The sequence below is a fragment of the Tachypleus tridentatus genome, chromosome 9, assembly GCF_004210375.1.
Source record: "Tachypleus tridentatus isolate NWPU-2018 chromosome 9, ASM421037v1, whole genome shotgun sequence".
NCBI classification, from domain to species: domain Eukaryota; kingdom Metazoa; phylum Arthropoda; class Merostomata; order Xiphosura; family Limulidae; genus Tachypleus; species Tachypleus tridentatus.
The window spans coordinates 109,690,423-109,706,646 of NC_134833.1; the positions used below are offsets into that span (position 1 = coordinate 109,690,423).

A 16,224-nucleotide genomic window follows, 5' to 3' on the forward strand; every position below is an offset into this window, starting at 1 on the left:
TGGTGTTGTATCTAACATGAACGGATTCTCAAAAGTTGGATATGGTAATAAAGCAGTAGTGGTTAATTCTTTGTCCAGTCTATGGAGTGCTTGTTCACAATCAGCAGTCCAACAAAGCTTATTAAGTTAATATGTGCAAGGAATGAGAAATATAAGAGCATAGTAACAACGAAACAGACTGATTGACATTCAGTTCTAGACGTAACTTGTGAATTCACATTCTTTTGCCCTCAACATTTTTTTCATACGAAGCACTTCTCAACATGTTAAATTCTTCAGCAGTAAATGAAGTAACACTCTTGTAATCAATGGAAAAAATGTCTGATTCATGATATAATTTGTTTTTGCGCATGCTCTTAAATTTGTGAACCTAAACAACGAGTTGTAGAGCTCACATAGCCATGATAACACCCTAAGCATGTAAATTTATTGACAAGTTAAGAGCAATGTGTTTCTGGAATATGTTCCTAAAGTTTAAAGTAATCACTCAAACGATCTATCAGTTTAAAAAAATTATAAGTTGAATTTGTGGATAAACTTCATTATTTAAAACAATTTTTACCTAAATAAAAAGTTTTTATACAATATTTGTCTGTATATGGTAAAAAATAACATTATCACCAACAAAGTTTTAATTTCACTTTGTTGTCTAGTTATCACCTTTAAAAAAAACTGTAGTTAAAATTTTATTTTCAATTCAGACATCAGTGTTTAAAGTGTTCTACTGTTTGATGCATTTTTGTCGAAAATCATGTTACTAACGATAAGGAATTATTAAATTTCTTCAATAATAATATTTGCTACAGGCTGTGTTTCCTTGTATACCTAACTTCACAAACAAAGTTTTTAACAGAAATTCGTATGGTAATGTACGCTTAACTCGCAAGTAAATATATTTGCTTTTCTTATTAATGGATCTATATTAAACAAGCTAATTCATTGAGTAGCTATATAGACACAGTAACTCTCACTGTCTAACTTAATGTATTTGCAGCTGCTAAACCGAATCACTCACTGATTACATTAAATAACTGGTTATTTCAATTATTCTGGTTCATTCACTCTATCATTCATATACTTCTTTCTTTCTTCTTACTATAATAAATTTCTAGATCATTATGTCATCATTATAACTTATTTATATGTTCCCTCTGGCAAATAAACATCTAACTCAAAATGTTAAAAGTATAACTTACAGATAAAAAGAACTGTTCTCTTATGTATTGAATAATTAAATTAAGTAATTTTTCATTAGTTCAAATAACAGTTTTTTAATGAAAATTTATACTTATTTTACCTAAAGTTAAAAATAGTTAAGTATTTTTTGTTTATGCATTTTATATAACTAGATACTAATTACTTAGTAGTTTTTATTCTACGTTTCTTTTGCTGATTTACTGTCATCTTTAGGGAGGTACTAATATGGACTATTTTTATGTTGTTAATAGCCGAGGTTCAATCCTTGATCATATTATTGGAAGACCTGGAGTGCTAATTGTTCAAATTCCATGAAAACGGCAGCAGATAAAAAGCCGAAACGTTGAATAAAAACTATTTATTAATTAATATAAAAAATAATCAAATTTAAAGATAAAATGTGACATGGTTAAAATATATTATGAATGTTAAGAGTCAGTTTAAACCACAATGAATGAAATATAATACATATCCTATGTTAGCATACTAAAATTGAAAACACTTGATAAAATTGTTATGCCTATCAGCTTTTGTCAAAGTTTTGTTTAACGAAATGTAGGAAATTGAGTGTGAGTAGCAGGCTTATCACATTATGAAAATCGAATTTAATGATCGTAAGGCAAATTCATAGGTCATGGTCATTTGGAAATACTAAAACTTTCTTTTTTTGTTTATCAGTTTGTTTGGTTGTTTTGATTTTCGCGCAAAGCTACACAAGGGCTATCTGCACTAGCCGTCTATAATTTATCAGTGTAAGACTAGAGGGAAGGCAGCAAGTCATCACCACCCACCGCCAAACCCACCGCTACTCTTTTACCAACGAATAGTGGGATTGACCGCCACACTTAACGGCCTTACGGTTGAAAGGGTGAGCATGTTTGGTGTGACGGGGATTCGAACCCGGATTACGAGTCGAGCGCCTTAACCACCTGGCCATGCCGGGCTTGCAGGAAATGAATACAAGTTTGTAAGAAGCTTCATTGCAGTATGTTGATCGTGATTCTCCGAGACTCAATTTATACATGTATTTTAATACTTTAAACGGTGGGTACAGCCCAAACAGTTCGTTTCAACACTTTGTACTTAATAACAAACAAACAAATGATGCCTTAAAATTTCACGTTTACACGCTGGAAGCTTGCGAAGAATTAGAGACAAATGCACTTATGTTATGTCATAAATATATAAGTAGTTAAATTATTTGTATTTTAGTGTATACTTTACACTCAGTAAGTATGTTTATTTTAGAAAGTAAGAATTATTTTTGAAATGTTTTAATAAGGTTAAAAACGTCTTCTTGAATGTTAATACTTGAAGCTGGTAGGGCACAGAAAGTGTAAGGCGAAATAGTTTGTTAATTTTGTAATAATATATGAAATGACGTTAAACAATAATGTTACATTTTATTAGTTTGTAACTTGTACTTGTCATCGAAACAAATGTATATTCCAAGTTTTGATACAACATATCTGAAAGAACAGCTGCTGCTATGGTTTATGATGTCTTAGTCTGATGAACGTAACCTATGTCACACAAACTACTAATTACAAGCTGTTTTTGTTATTAAAAACCAACACATATTAAGTATAGTAAGTATGTGTGAAATTATCTGTTTGTTGTAACATGGAAAAGAAAAAAATAGTATCATGATACGCCATAAGAGTAGTGTAATTATTAAAATATAAGTAAATACAAATCTTTATAGTCATGTTTATATATAAGAGTGAATTTCACGTTAAAAGCAAAACGTTAGTAAATTATATATGTAGGTTATTACTGCAAAACACTATAGTAGAAGAGCTTAAAATATTGACTATTTAACCTTGTTAGACAAATTAGTGAACACGTGTTGGGTACGTTGTTGCTCAGTTATTAACAACTGAGTTACTTCTGACCGAGGCATCAAATAAAATAGGGACTTTAATAAGTAGACTAATTTTTCCAGACAAATGATTATATTACAGTAGGAATCTTAGAATGTAGATAACTTTATTATTATATTCTAGATAAGAATTTGGCATTACTGAAATATTTTGTTTTGTTTTTAATTTTCAAATAGAAATATTTCTGCTAGCTGGTCATTTGGATGCATGGAAACGATTGTAGGAATAATATTTAATCTTTTTAACCAGGCAGATCTGTGTAAAAAAATAGTAATCTCATCACAGTATTAATTATGATTTGAAAGTTTTCTTCAGCACTAATTAATAAAACACACGCGCAACTACCTATTGTACTGTTTGGATCAAGGTTCCTATCGCCCCTTCCAGAATCTTTAGAACCTTAAATAAACATATTTATAATTGTATAACATGCTGTAGAAAATAAAGAAATTTGTAAAGAATAAAAATATTCTTTGCGTCATTGTTTTAGTTCGAAAATCAAATTTGATATCTCGTTATTTAAGGAAGTTATTAATATTCATGTAAATGTCAATTCTAACTGTACAAATTCCGGTTCATTAATATACAGTTTTAATATAAAGTGTGCAGTCAGCCTTAGTTGATATATGTCGTAGCTAAGACTTGTAACATAACGGTGGACCAAGTTTGTAAAACCTTTTTGGTCATTATTATCGCCTAATAATTTGTCAATGTTCACGCCTCATTAGAAAAAACAGCGAATTCGGAGTCTGAACACTGAATAGCCCACAGATGCTGTTAAACGTTTTTGTTACTTTTTAGAGGTAAGAACAACGAATCATCAAAAGACAGCTGTTTTTAAGAAAACTCTAACAGCAGGACCAAGAGGTATATTTTGAAGGAGAATACAAGATTGGTTGAGTTGACTTTAATAAGCTTGTTCTAAACATAAAAATATTCCATTATCCTTGTGAAATATTCAAATTTCTAAAAACATAACGCATAAAGAGAGAAGAAAAGGCATTTATATCTCTCTTAAACAAATTTATTTTATATTCATTGAATATAAATTGAAGTTAGACAGCAGTGAAAGGGTCAGTATCTTGTAATAAGTAACAGAAGTTCATTTTCCCAGAGGATTTCATTGCGTCTTAACTGTGGCTGCTGTAGCTAGTATCACATTTTGTGAAAAGTGTAGTTTCGTGACTAGAATCCAGCTCAATCAAAACCATTAAATAATTCTGCATGAAAATAAAATCTCCTGAAAACAAAATATTTTGTATTTTTTATTCCTTTTGATATTTCAAGTTAAAAGCGTCCTTCTAGTCCATGGAGATGTTTCAAAGCAAACATCAAGGTGTGTGGTATCGACTAGATATTATATATCACTCGCAAAGGATGAAGTAAGAGTGGAATCGGCTTCTTTTGTAGCGAAACGAAATACGCATTCAGTTATACGTGCGCGTAAGTGAAATGTTAAGACAAATAAGTATCATCATATCAAAGCAACTTTTAGTTATTAAATGAGCTATACTATGTATTTCGTTACATATTTATAGTTAGTGAAGTTTCCCCTTAAAATGGAGATGCTTTTAGCTGCTTACTCTGATCATCAAAAATAGTTTTTTTTGTCACTTGTGGAATTAATGTGAATAAGTTATGTATCCATTACACAAAAATAATTTAGCTCTACTTGTATACTGAAAAACAGAGTTGATATTTTGAGCTAGAAAATTTGAAATGCATAACTTTTAATATAGAACAACGGTACCAGCTGAAATCCCACTCAATAAAGAAGGAAAGTAAACTTTAATGTGTAAGTGTGCTCCCTTCATTACATATTGGCCCTCCAATGGCTCAGTGGACAGTCGGCTCTGCACGGCCAGTTGGTTAAGGCACTCGACTCTTAAGCTGTGGTGGGCGTTAGAAAGTTATGGTCAATCCCACTATTTGTTGGTAAAATAGTAGCCCAAGAATAGGCGGTAGATTTTGATGACTAGCTGCCTTCCCTCCCTTACATTGCTAAATTAGGAAACGGATAGCACAAATAGCTCTCGTGTAGCTTTGCGCGAAATTCAAACCAAACCAAACCAGTGGGCAGTGTGAAGATTTATAACGCTAAAAACTGAGTTCTGATACCCATGATTGGCACAACGCAGAAAAACTATTGTATGACTTTGTGCCTCACGACAGACAAACAGTACGTTTAGTATGTTTCATGATTCTTGTTTCATGGTCAAAGATTATATACTTTGTTGGTTTATTACAGATCTAAGGGTGAACAGTAAGGTACCAATTTGCTGAAATAATATATTTTCTACAATTCATACAGAAAACGTACCTTGAGATCAGAAGTCATGAACTTTCCTTCCTGATAACTGTATAGAGAAGTGAAAATATTGTGCTTTAAATATTCGTGAAATGTATAATTTCGTTCTTTTTTTAAACGAAGTTACACAATATTTAGAAGTTATTTCTTTACATAGAAACAAATTAATGTTTTAAAGCAAAGCTAAACAACGGCCTATTTGCGGTGTGCTCGCCGGGGAGGACCGAATCCCACATTTTAGCGTTATAAGTCCAAAAAAATTTTCCACAGTTTAAATTTGCAGTTTATTATAACAAGTTTACTGTTACTCTATTTAAAATATTTGGCTCGTGATATTGTAAAACAAATCTTTATTGGGATTGGTTCCATTGAAACAAGTAAGAGAATTGCGATTGAAAATATCTTCCATTCTTTGTAAAATTCTTCAAAAGTAACTTCATCTTCTTACTTCAAGAATTACCTTATCAAAACCACCTTAAAATTTAATAAAATAAAATAAATAATATTATACTGTATATGTGAGTTATTCTAAGTAGCGTAAAGTACCCAACTCTACTGCTTTGGCAAGCATATATAAAAGTGAAGACAAGAAGAAATGGCTGTTGTGTTACCTTTAGGTAAACACCAGTTTTACATAATACCATTCAGTTTATGCAGCACTTTATCTATATTTTAGACATTAATGGACATTGTATTATAAGGATTGTAGGATTCACAAGATTTCTGTTATTTAAACTATGTCATTGCTTTTGCAGCAACTTTTGAGAACCATTTGCAGAGATTAAGATGTATATTCAACAGACTCCATAAGTTTAATTTAAAGCTTAAACTAATGTTATTTTTAAGGGAAAAAAGTAGAATACTTGGGTTACCAGAGAAGGTGTAAAACTTGATCAAAATAAATTGGAAGTATGCAAAAATTATCCAGTGCCAAAAACAGTAAAAAATATATGTGTATTTCTAGGTCTTGTAGGTTTTTACAGAAGATTTATTCCAGATTTTGCAGTTTTAGCCAAAACTTTAATATAATTGACTAAGAAATACGCATAGACTTTCGCTGGAAAAACAAAAGACAAGAAGCTTTTTTTGATAACTAAAAGATACATTATTGAAAGCTCCAATCTTAAGATACATAGATTTCATTAAAGAATTTATTTTAAGCACATATGCCTCAGTTTTTTACAATAGGTTCTCTGTTATCTCAGTTAGATAAGAATGGACAAGAACATCCTATTGGTTATAAAAGTAGACAGTTAGGAAAAGCTAAAATGAATTATTCACTAACTGAACAGGAATGCTTAGTATTAAAATATTCCGTTATTATCTGTATGGTATAAAAGGTACCATTTTCACAGATCATTGCCCTTTTCGATGGTTAATGACATTTAAAGACCTGTCGTCTGTTTTAGATTAAGGGTCTTTATTATTACAGGACTGTGATTTTGAAGTTTGTGTAAAAATGCGGTAAAAGGTGCTGAATTTAAATATGTTTGCTTGTTTTTGAAGTTGGGCCTGGCATGGCCTAGCGCGTTAAGGCGTGCGCTGCGTAATCTGAGGATCGCGGATTCGCGCCCGCGTCGCGCCAAACATGCTTGCCCTCCCAGCCGTGAGGGCGTTATAATGTGACGGTCAATCCCACTATTCGTTGGTAAAAGAGTAGCCCAAGAGCTGGCGGTGGGTGGTGATGACTAGCTGCTTTCCCTCTAGTCTTACACTACTAAATTAGGGACGGCTAGCACAGATAGCCCTCGAGTATCTTTGTGCGAAATTCCAAAACTTGTTTTGTTTTTGGTTTTGGAATTTCGCACAAAGCAACTCGAGGGCTATCTCGTCCCTAATTTAGCAGTGTAAGACTAGAGGGAAGGCAGCTAGTCATCACCACCCACCGCCAACTCTTGGGCTACTCTGTTACCAACGAATAGTGGGATTGACCGTCACATTATAACGCCCCCACGGCTGAAAGGGCGAGTATGTTTGGCGCGATGGGGATGCGAACCCGCGATCCTCAGATTACGAGTCGCACGCCTTAACACGCTTGGCCATGCCGGGCCTACAGCTGAATTTAAAAAAAAACGTGTCATTAATGTGATAAAGGAAGCAAAACCTGAATTAGACAACTATGAAGGTCTTTGGGATTTGGATTATATGATCAAAGCACAGAACGAACATTCCAGAGTTAACTTATTAAGACAATAGTGTTAAAAGGAGAATAAGTAGAAGCTGAACATGTATCTAATTCAGATTTATTAATGCAGATGATTTATAAAAAATAATCAAGAAGAAATAATTCAAATGAATGTGCCTCATAACTTAAAATATATAATTATGAGACTGTATCATGACAGTTCTTTTTAAGCACATCTAGCACTTGTAAAAATTTATATTGCAGTATGAAAAAGATGTTTCTGGCAATGAGAAAAAATATTACAAATTATTGTGAATCGTGAATAGAATGGCAAAAACGAAACAAAGTCCACATTTGAAAAATGCTTTCTTTCAAAGAATGCCAAATTTAATCACATCTTTTCAGTTAGGTCCTCTACCAACATTCTGTGCGGGAGATAAGTATGTATTAATAATAGCAGACTACTTAACTCGATTCACAGAGGCCATATGCTTACCGGACCGGAAAGTTGAGATAATCCCAAAAGCATTTGTAAATCATATCATTGCCAGGTATAGATTACCGCACTATATTTTAACAGATCGAGGTAGTAGCTCTGGTTTTCTTTGATAGATTGTTTAGGCAAAGTATTCATGATGAAATTTTGTTAAAGAAATCTGTCAAATCTTTACAATGAATAAAACTGAAACCACAACTTATCATCTCGCTGCTAACGCTTTGATAAATAGATTCAATTGAACATTGTTAGATATTATCTCACAGTATTGTAAGAAAGACCAAAAGATCTGGGTTGAGCAGATTCCATTGTTATTATTAACCTAATGACGCGCAGTAAACGAATCTACACAAGAAAGCCTCTTTATCCTTTTCAGTGGTAGAGATGTCGTTTTACCAATGCAGGAAAAATTAACACCAAAGAGATGAGTTATGATGGAAGTAAAGATTATAAAGCTGAGACTATTAAAATAATACATTTAAATTATAAAATAGCACAAAACATATTAATAAAAGCAGGAGAGAAAATTGAAAAAACAAATTGAAAAGAAATCCCAAATAAGTGATATAAAAATGGGAGATAAGGTTTTGATTTACATCCCTAGTGTTAAAAAAGGAAATACTAAAAAGCTAACGAAGTTATGGAAAGGGCCTTGTGGAGTAATTAAGCAAACAAGTCCAGTTAATTATGAAATTATTGATTATATGGAAGAGCTAAACAGTCAGTACATGTAAATTGTCTGAAGATAGTTAGGGATTGTTTGTTTGTTTTTGGGTTTCGCGCAAAGCTACAAGAGGGCTATCTGCGCAAGCTGTCCCTAATTTAGCAGTGTAAGACTAGAGGGAAGGCATCACCACCCACCGCCAGTTCTTGGGCTACTCTTTTTACCAACGAATAGTGGGATTGATCGTAGAATTATAAGGCCCTCACGGCTGAAAGTGCGAGCATGTTTGGTGCGACGGGGATTCGAACTCACGACCCTCAGATTACGAGTCGAACGCCTTAACCCACCTGGCCATGCCGGGCGAAAGTTAGGGAATGACAATCATACCCATAAGACAAAGGTAAACAAAAAACAGGAAAAGTTGAAGAAGAAAAATCAGAAGAAGAGAAGCTAGAAGATATAGCTACTGCTGAAGAAGAACTCATACCAGTAGATGATAATGTGATAACGGTTGAATTTATCTTTGAGAGTTAACCAGATAGTAGAGAGAATGATAAAGCAGAAGATCACAGTTACTCCACCGGTTGAACCAGTGATACAAGGTCACGAGGTCCGATAACCGAGCAATCACAAACAACATTAACCTCCAGAACTCGAAGTTTAAGAGTTGACCCAAAAGTATTACGGCACACACCACTGAGTTGCATAAAAGCAATCAATGTAAATAATGATAAAGTAGATGTTATAACAAAATTTAATCATATTTTGGCCCATCTTGATAAACATAGCTAGTTGCTATATTTAGTCACAGATTAATATTACGTGCGATTGTATGTATATGTTTTGTTATTTCTTTTTAATAATTCAGTTACGCAAATTAGTTCCAGATGTATATTTATGTACATCAGGATTTTTTGACGTTACTTGTCGGTATAATAACAGGAGAAAATGTGAGTATTGTTCAAGTCGAAAATAAAACAGGAATTGTATTTGATGAAGAAGGTAACTTCACTTTATCAGGAAATAAACTGATAATTGCAGAAGATATTCCGTTTCCGGGATACATCAGAGTATTGACACGTTTACAGGAAGAACTGCTAATATTCGAAAAATCGTTTAATCGAGAACCCAGTGTAAATTTCATATGAAATAAACATGAATAATTTGTAATGTTTACAACTAAAACAGTAGTTATAATGTGAATATTACGAAGACAGGTTTAATAAATAATTATCACACGTTAATTCATAAATATCAAGCAAAAATTGACGAATTAATGAGTGAACTAAGCAATATCAAAAACAGCGTTTCAGTTACACACAGCTATAAACAGAAACATGGACTGACTAATGCAAATAGAAATATTTTAAAATTTGTTCTTGAATCAGCAACGACAGATGACTTGACAAAATAAATAAGAACGCAGATGACCAAAGAAAAGTTTCTAAATAAATAATACATTTAACAGGTGAGCAGATTACTATAATATAACTCTTTGAATCAGACAACTGAACAACATGATGAAGAAATCAAACGAGTATTAATAGCTTTACTAAATATTACCAGTGAAGTAATGCATACTAAACTCGAGTGAAGAGAACTTCACAAAATAGGAGCGTAAAAGCTAGTTTTTAATGCTAGAGTCGAGAATAATTTACAACAACTAGCATTTACAGTGGGAAGTTTTAGGACAAAATTATCTAAGTTAGTTCAAGCTTTAAATGTAGCTGTTGACAGAAAACTGAATTATTATTTCTTACCCCTAGCAGATTAGAGGAAATTCTAGATAAAATTAACAGGAGATTACTTCTTCATCTACAGTTTGTACCCCCCTCATAGCGATCACATTTATATGTATTATACTATAGCTGATGTGAAGACAATCATAGTCAGAGATACTTTAAGAATGTTCATAGAAATACCCTCAAAAGCTACAGATAGAATGTCTAAACTGTAGAAAATTGTACTATTACCTTTAACTTTAAACTAAAATTTACTTTAACACTAAGTAACGAAATTCTTAGCTAGTTTTATTTAATGATCATCATACTTATGTAGAAAGAACTAAAGTAGATATTTTAAAATGCAGAGACTGTTCTATCAGAGTATGTACTCCAAATTCTGGAATATATTCAGTACCAACAGCAACATGAAACTGTGTTACATATGCAAGTATTACGGATAAGTTAGCAGATTTATGAGAAAAGAAAGTTGTCACACCAAAACCATTTTACTTCTTCAAGACACGAACTCTAGGAACTTGATTATTCAATGTAAGAAGTAAATTAGTTTTGTTTATAGTTTGCCCTAAATCTAACTCACAGCAATTTCATTACCAAAAAAAACTGGTAAAACCAAAAATAGTGTTTAGTTACAGTTGGCATGAAATTGCTCAGCACACGGACAAGGAATCTTGTTTCTGTCCAGTTTTAGAATTAAAATTAAATACGCTTTTGCCCAGTTAAATATTAAAAATACATAAATTGTTAGACTTACTGACGAAAGAAAAATCACAAACCTTTAAGAAATTAAGCGCAGAAACAGAGGTCCCTAATTTAAGAAATATACTACATAAGACTAAATATTTACCCTTAGGAAAATTCAGCATAACTATACGAGAATTACAACAACACATTAAAGATTTACGAACAACCTCTTCAGTGTTAGGTTAAATAAGTGGATACTGATCAGTACGGTTCTTGTAACACAATGTATAATATTTTTTACTATTAAGTATACTGTTACACATGACCAGAGAAAGTAATCTTGATCCGTGGAAAACGTTAAAAATGGACAGATTATTAAAATTCGATAGAACTAGAAAGTAAAAAATCGAAATAATAGCACGTCACATTGTGAAACTACCGAATTAATATAACTAAATGATTCTGAATCAGATAAGTAAGTCGCTTAATTACATTAAATGAAGATAAAATTTACTAATTTAATAATCAATCCATAAAGGTAGCAAAGTTTGAAAAGAAACACAATCTAATATCAGTGAAAATTATTAGGCCAAATTAACAAGGGTAGAAACCACCAATAAACCAATCAAATCCAATTGAAACCACATTGAAGGAATTTACCGAGAAGAAGCAAAACGCATTGAAATGGAACGTCGGTACTGGAGGGCGACTAGGAAATTTTAGCAAACCGTATGCAGAACCTTTTGTATGTGAAAAGCCACCAAGAAATGGAACATCTTATATACCTAAACGTATTAAGAGTTGTGTGTTACGTGTACTTAGATTATATGAACATATTACAACCCCTATTTTGAGAAGAGTGCCATAGTGGACATAGAAGGGTTTCAGGTATTGGGATATACTCGTATAACAATAAGGAAATTCCGGTTAAGTCTCTATCGACGGGGGGAACTACAGTCAGCACGTGACTTGGATGTCCACGTACCTGCATCGGCTATGATGAGAGGATGGGGAACATTTTTTTTTTTATGAACTCAACAGCATTTCTAGGAAAGTGAAACGCCACTACACCAAACATTATACAAAAGGACGGGAGAAGTCGCGGCTCCTTTCCCAAATCTTCGTGGTGTCCTGTGTAAGCCTAGAGTAGCTGGGTTGCCCTGCATATATGTTAGTATAGGTTACTAGCCTCAGTAATACATTGTGATTATCACTCAGAACCAGACTAACATTTCACTGCCTGGAAGGTCACAATTTTTTACAGTTGGATGAGCACTATCTCCACTTTCAACAATCAACAAGACATATAGCAGAACAAATCAAACAAGAACAGAAACAAAACCATCATGAAGTAGCACAAGAAAGTTAAACACACATTGTAACCGTCACACATTGAAACGTTCTAAAATCATGAGAAATTTCTTTTTCTTATTGATGTAAACAATTTTTAGCTATGTACAATCACGTTTAATTATTTGTAATCCAGACAGAAATTTGTATAAATTAAACAGTATATTTATATTTATATATGTTATATTATATTCATCGAAATAACTCACGACTAGTTACAGGATCATACAGTTGATTCTTAATAATAGAAGGAATCTTATGTAAATTGAGTGGGATGTTGAAACTGGTTTACCTTAATTATATGTTATTGGAACTACAAGCGAGAGTAGAAACATGGAGGTGCTGTGGTGAAAATGTTGTTTTGTTATTTTGTTTTTTGAATTTCGCGCAAAGCTACTCGAGGGCTATCTGCGCTAGCCGTCCTTAATTTAGCAGTATAAGACTAGAGGAAAGGCAGCTAGTCATCACCACCCACCGCCAACTCTTGGGCTACTCTTTTACCAACGAATAGTGGGACTGACCGTCACATTATAACACCCCCACGGCTGAAAGGGCGAACATGTTTGGTGTGACAGGGATGCGAACCCGCAGCCCTCAGATTACGAGTCGCATGTCTTAACCCACCTGGCCATGTCGGGCCAAAATATACAACTAACTTTTTCGCTATTTGATGTCACGCCCTTCGCGACTGGGTACAAATCACTAATAGAAGATGAGTCCACTCTAAATTACTGGACCAATCACCGTGAACTCTACTTCCATGAGGTTGAATGTATTATGCTGTTAAATCATATAAAAATTGATGTCTCTGGTCCAATAGTGTGGTTGTTCCCGGCCTTGAGGTTATTCCAGAAGGTTTCAGGTTTTTACGGGCTTTTCAGTTGCTTCAGCTCTTTCAGTTAAATTTCCGAGATATACAGACAGAAAATGGCGGTTTATCTATATGTGCAAGACTTGCAACTAACACCATGTAAATTTTAATTGCTCTCTTTTTTTTCACTAATAATATTGCCAGTTGAAAATATGATGTATAATACAAAAGTTTAATAAGTAATGTTGATAGGGTTAAGTCTTCATAGATTTAACATAAGTTACTGAAAGTGTAAACTTTATGTATTTGATGTAATTATAAACCTTCATTCTTTATGTTAATAAGTGTTAATAAAGCGTATACCTTTTGATGTAGAACTGGAATCAGTATCACTCATTTCTTTCTTTACTTGTACATTTCTCGAGTTGGTTAATTTGTGTATCCACTCCCGACTGCACTTCTGGGTTTTCAAATAAATCTATTGTAATTAGTGTCTTGTCGTCTCAAACAATGCTCTCTCGCTCCCATGATAGAACGGTTTGCTACACAGTGTTGTTTTGTCAGCTTGCAATCTGGTAAAATTGCTATACTATTTTTTCTGTTTTTAGATTATGATGGTAAATGATAAGAGTCAGAGGGGATCTGAAAGAAGTGTTTAAGATTGTAAAAAGAATTGATAGTGTTGATGCATCAATTATTCATATTTAACAGTGATAATTATAGAACTAGGGGACACTAATATAGATTCGGGCAAGGTAGAAGCCATCTTCAGCTGAAACAATTTAACTTTTCAAATAGGGTGGTTAGCCAATGGAATGAGTTGCTGTAGATATTGCGGATGCAGTAAATTCGAATGAGTTTAAAAGAAAGATAGATAGATGAATATAGATAGATAGATCTTATGAATGATAAGAGCTGGCTTTAATTTCCATTATAGATGGCCATAATGGATAATTATGTAATAATACCATGAAGTGGAGGATTGTTTGTGTTTTGAATTTCGCACAAAGCTACTCGAGGCCTATCTGTGCTTGCTGTCCCTAATTTAGCAGTGTAAGACTAGAGGGAAGGCAGCTAGTCATCACCACCCACCGCCAACTCTTGGGCTACTCTTTTACCAACGAATAGTGGGATTGACCGTCACATTATAACGCCCCCACGGCTGAAAGGGCGAGAATGTTTGGCGCTACAGGAATGCGAACCCGTGTCCCTCAGATTACGAGTCGCACGTCTTAACACGCTTAGCCATACCGGGCCAAAATGAGAACATCCCGTGCCGGGAACCGAACCTGGGCCTCCTGGATGAAAACCAGGTGTCCTAGCCACTAGACCACATGGGATGTGAAGTGAAGGATGAATTCCTAAACAGCCATGACTCACACAAGACGTGTTTCAACATGTCTATAATTAATCTGTTTAAATCACTAATTGAATTGTTAAATTAATTTACAATTAAATCGTCCTAAAAAGACGCTTAATACTAATTAATTAGTTAATTAAATATTTTATAATTAATTTGTCATAAAAAGAGTTGTTAACATTAAAGTATTAATTTCATTTATTTACCATTCACATGCTCCAGAAGGACGATACAATAATTAAAACTTGCTGTTTAAATATCAATCGATTTAAGATTTTCAATAGTAATGTATTAGTTAATGATATTTCATGTCCTAAAAGTACTGTATCGTAATTAAAACTTACTCAATCAAGTAATTAAACATTTTCAGTAACATGATTAAACAAAAAATTCTGGGTACAATATATTTTTTAACAGTTTATTTTTTCAAATTTTGGAATATGAACTACATTCACGTTTGTTAAGGGCGTATTTACACGAAAATATTAATCAATTACCAATATTATAATGACTGTCCATTTTAACAAGTTATGATGTATTACTAGACCATCCACAAAACAGAAAACATTGCTAGGCCGCCATGACACCGTGACATACACAATACATGTTTCAACACGACTAGCGATTTAAATCGTCCTAAAAAGGGATATATCATATTCTATTTAAAACTTGTACTTTAACTAATTTGACACTTATTAAACAGCATATTAGTATATCTTGAAGTTCTGATCACAGATGGTTTAGTATGCTTGTTAAATATGTGATTTTACATACATATATTAACTATTTTACATCGGGTTATGACGAAAAATTAGTTTTCCATATGAAACAGAGATTTGTTAGAAACTAGTACTCGTGGTATGTAATTTAGCCACAAACTACTAGCGCGACATTTATTTACAAACTAAGAAGTTTCATAAATAATGTTTTAGTGTATTTTAAAGTTTTATTAACAAATGTATCAGTACGTGTGATACCCGATTTCCATACACTTTGTAGCTTTGCGCTGAGCAGCAGACATGACACAACAAAGGACTCTACAGTAAACATTATTTTTTTTGTCCAGAAATATGTCACCAGGATTTTATTTTGAAATAAAATAAGTGCTATATTTAGTTTGCTTTTAACGTGCGTTTTAATATTATCATAAGCACATCGTGAAAGTGTGGACCAGTTTCTCGGTCTGCAACGATGAAAATTAAACTTAATTTTCTGAAATGTTTACTTAGGAATCTAATTCAAGAATGGTATTTACATTTACTTCGGAATGTTACCACTTCACTTTGATGCGTGATGGAAAGCTTTATCTTGTGTCATCCACGTAGTTGAAATAGAAATTTGAAGCTGAGTTATAGCAAATGTGTTAATGTAATAGCGAATTAAGACAAATCCAACTGATTCCGATTCAGATCTTTTCTATATGTATTTGATTAATGCGGATGTAATGTATTTCATTTGGTAACTTTTATTTTAGCGTGACTGCCCAGAGCACATTTTAATTTGTATATATATTGTGGTATTTGTGTATGAATTTAGATGATGTGGTTCTGGGAACTCTGTATGCTGTTGTGAGTAGTGTGTTTTGTATTTTTGCAGCTTGGTTT

The 16,224-nt window shown here is 33.1% G+C and overlaps 1 non-coding gene across 1 annotated transcript; it reads right to left on the reverse strand.

The window, feature by feature from the left end:
- Window positions 1-14,528: 14,528 nt before the first annotated feature.
- On the reverse strand, window positions 14,529-14,600 carry TRNAE-UUC (transfer RNA glutamic acid (anticodon UUC)). The gene has a single exon. It is a non-coding gene; the product is annotated as a tRNA-Glu (tRNA).
- Window positions 14,601-16,224: the final 1,624 nt, after the last annotated feature.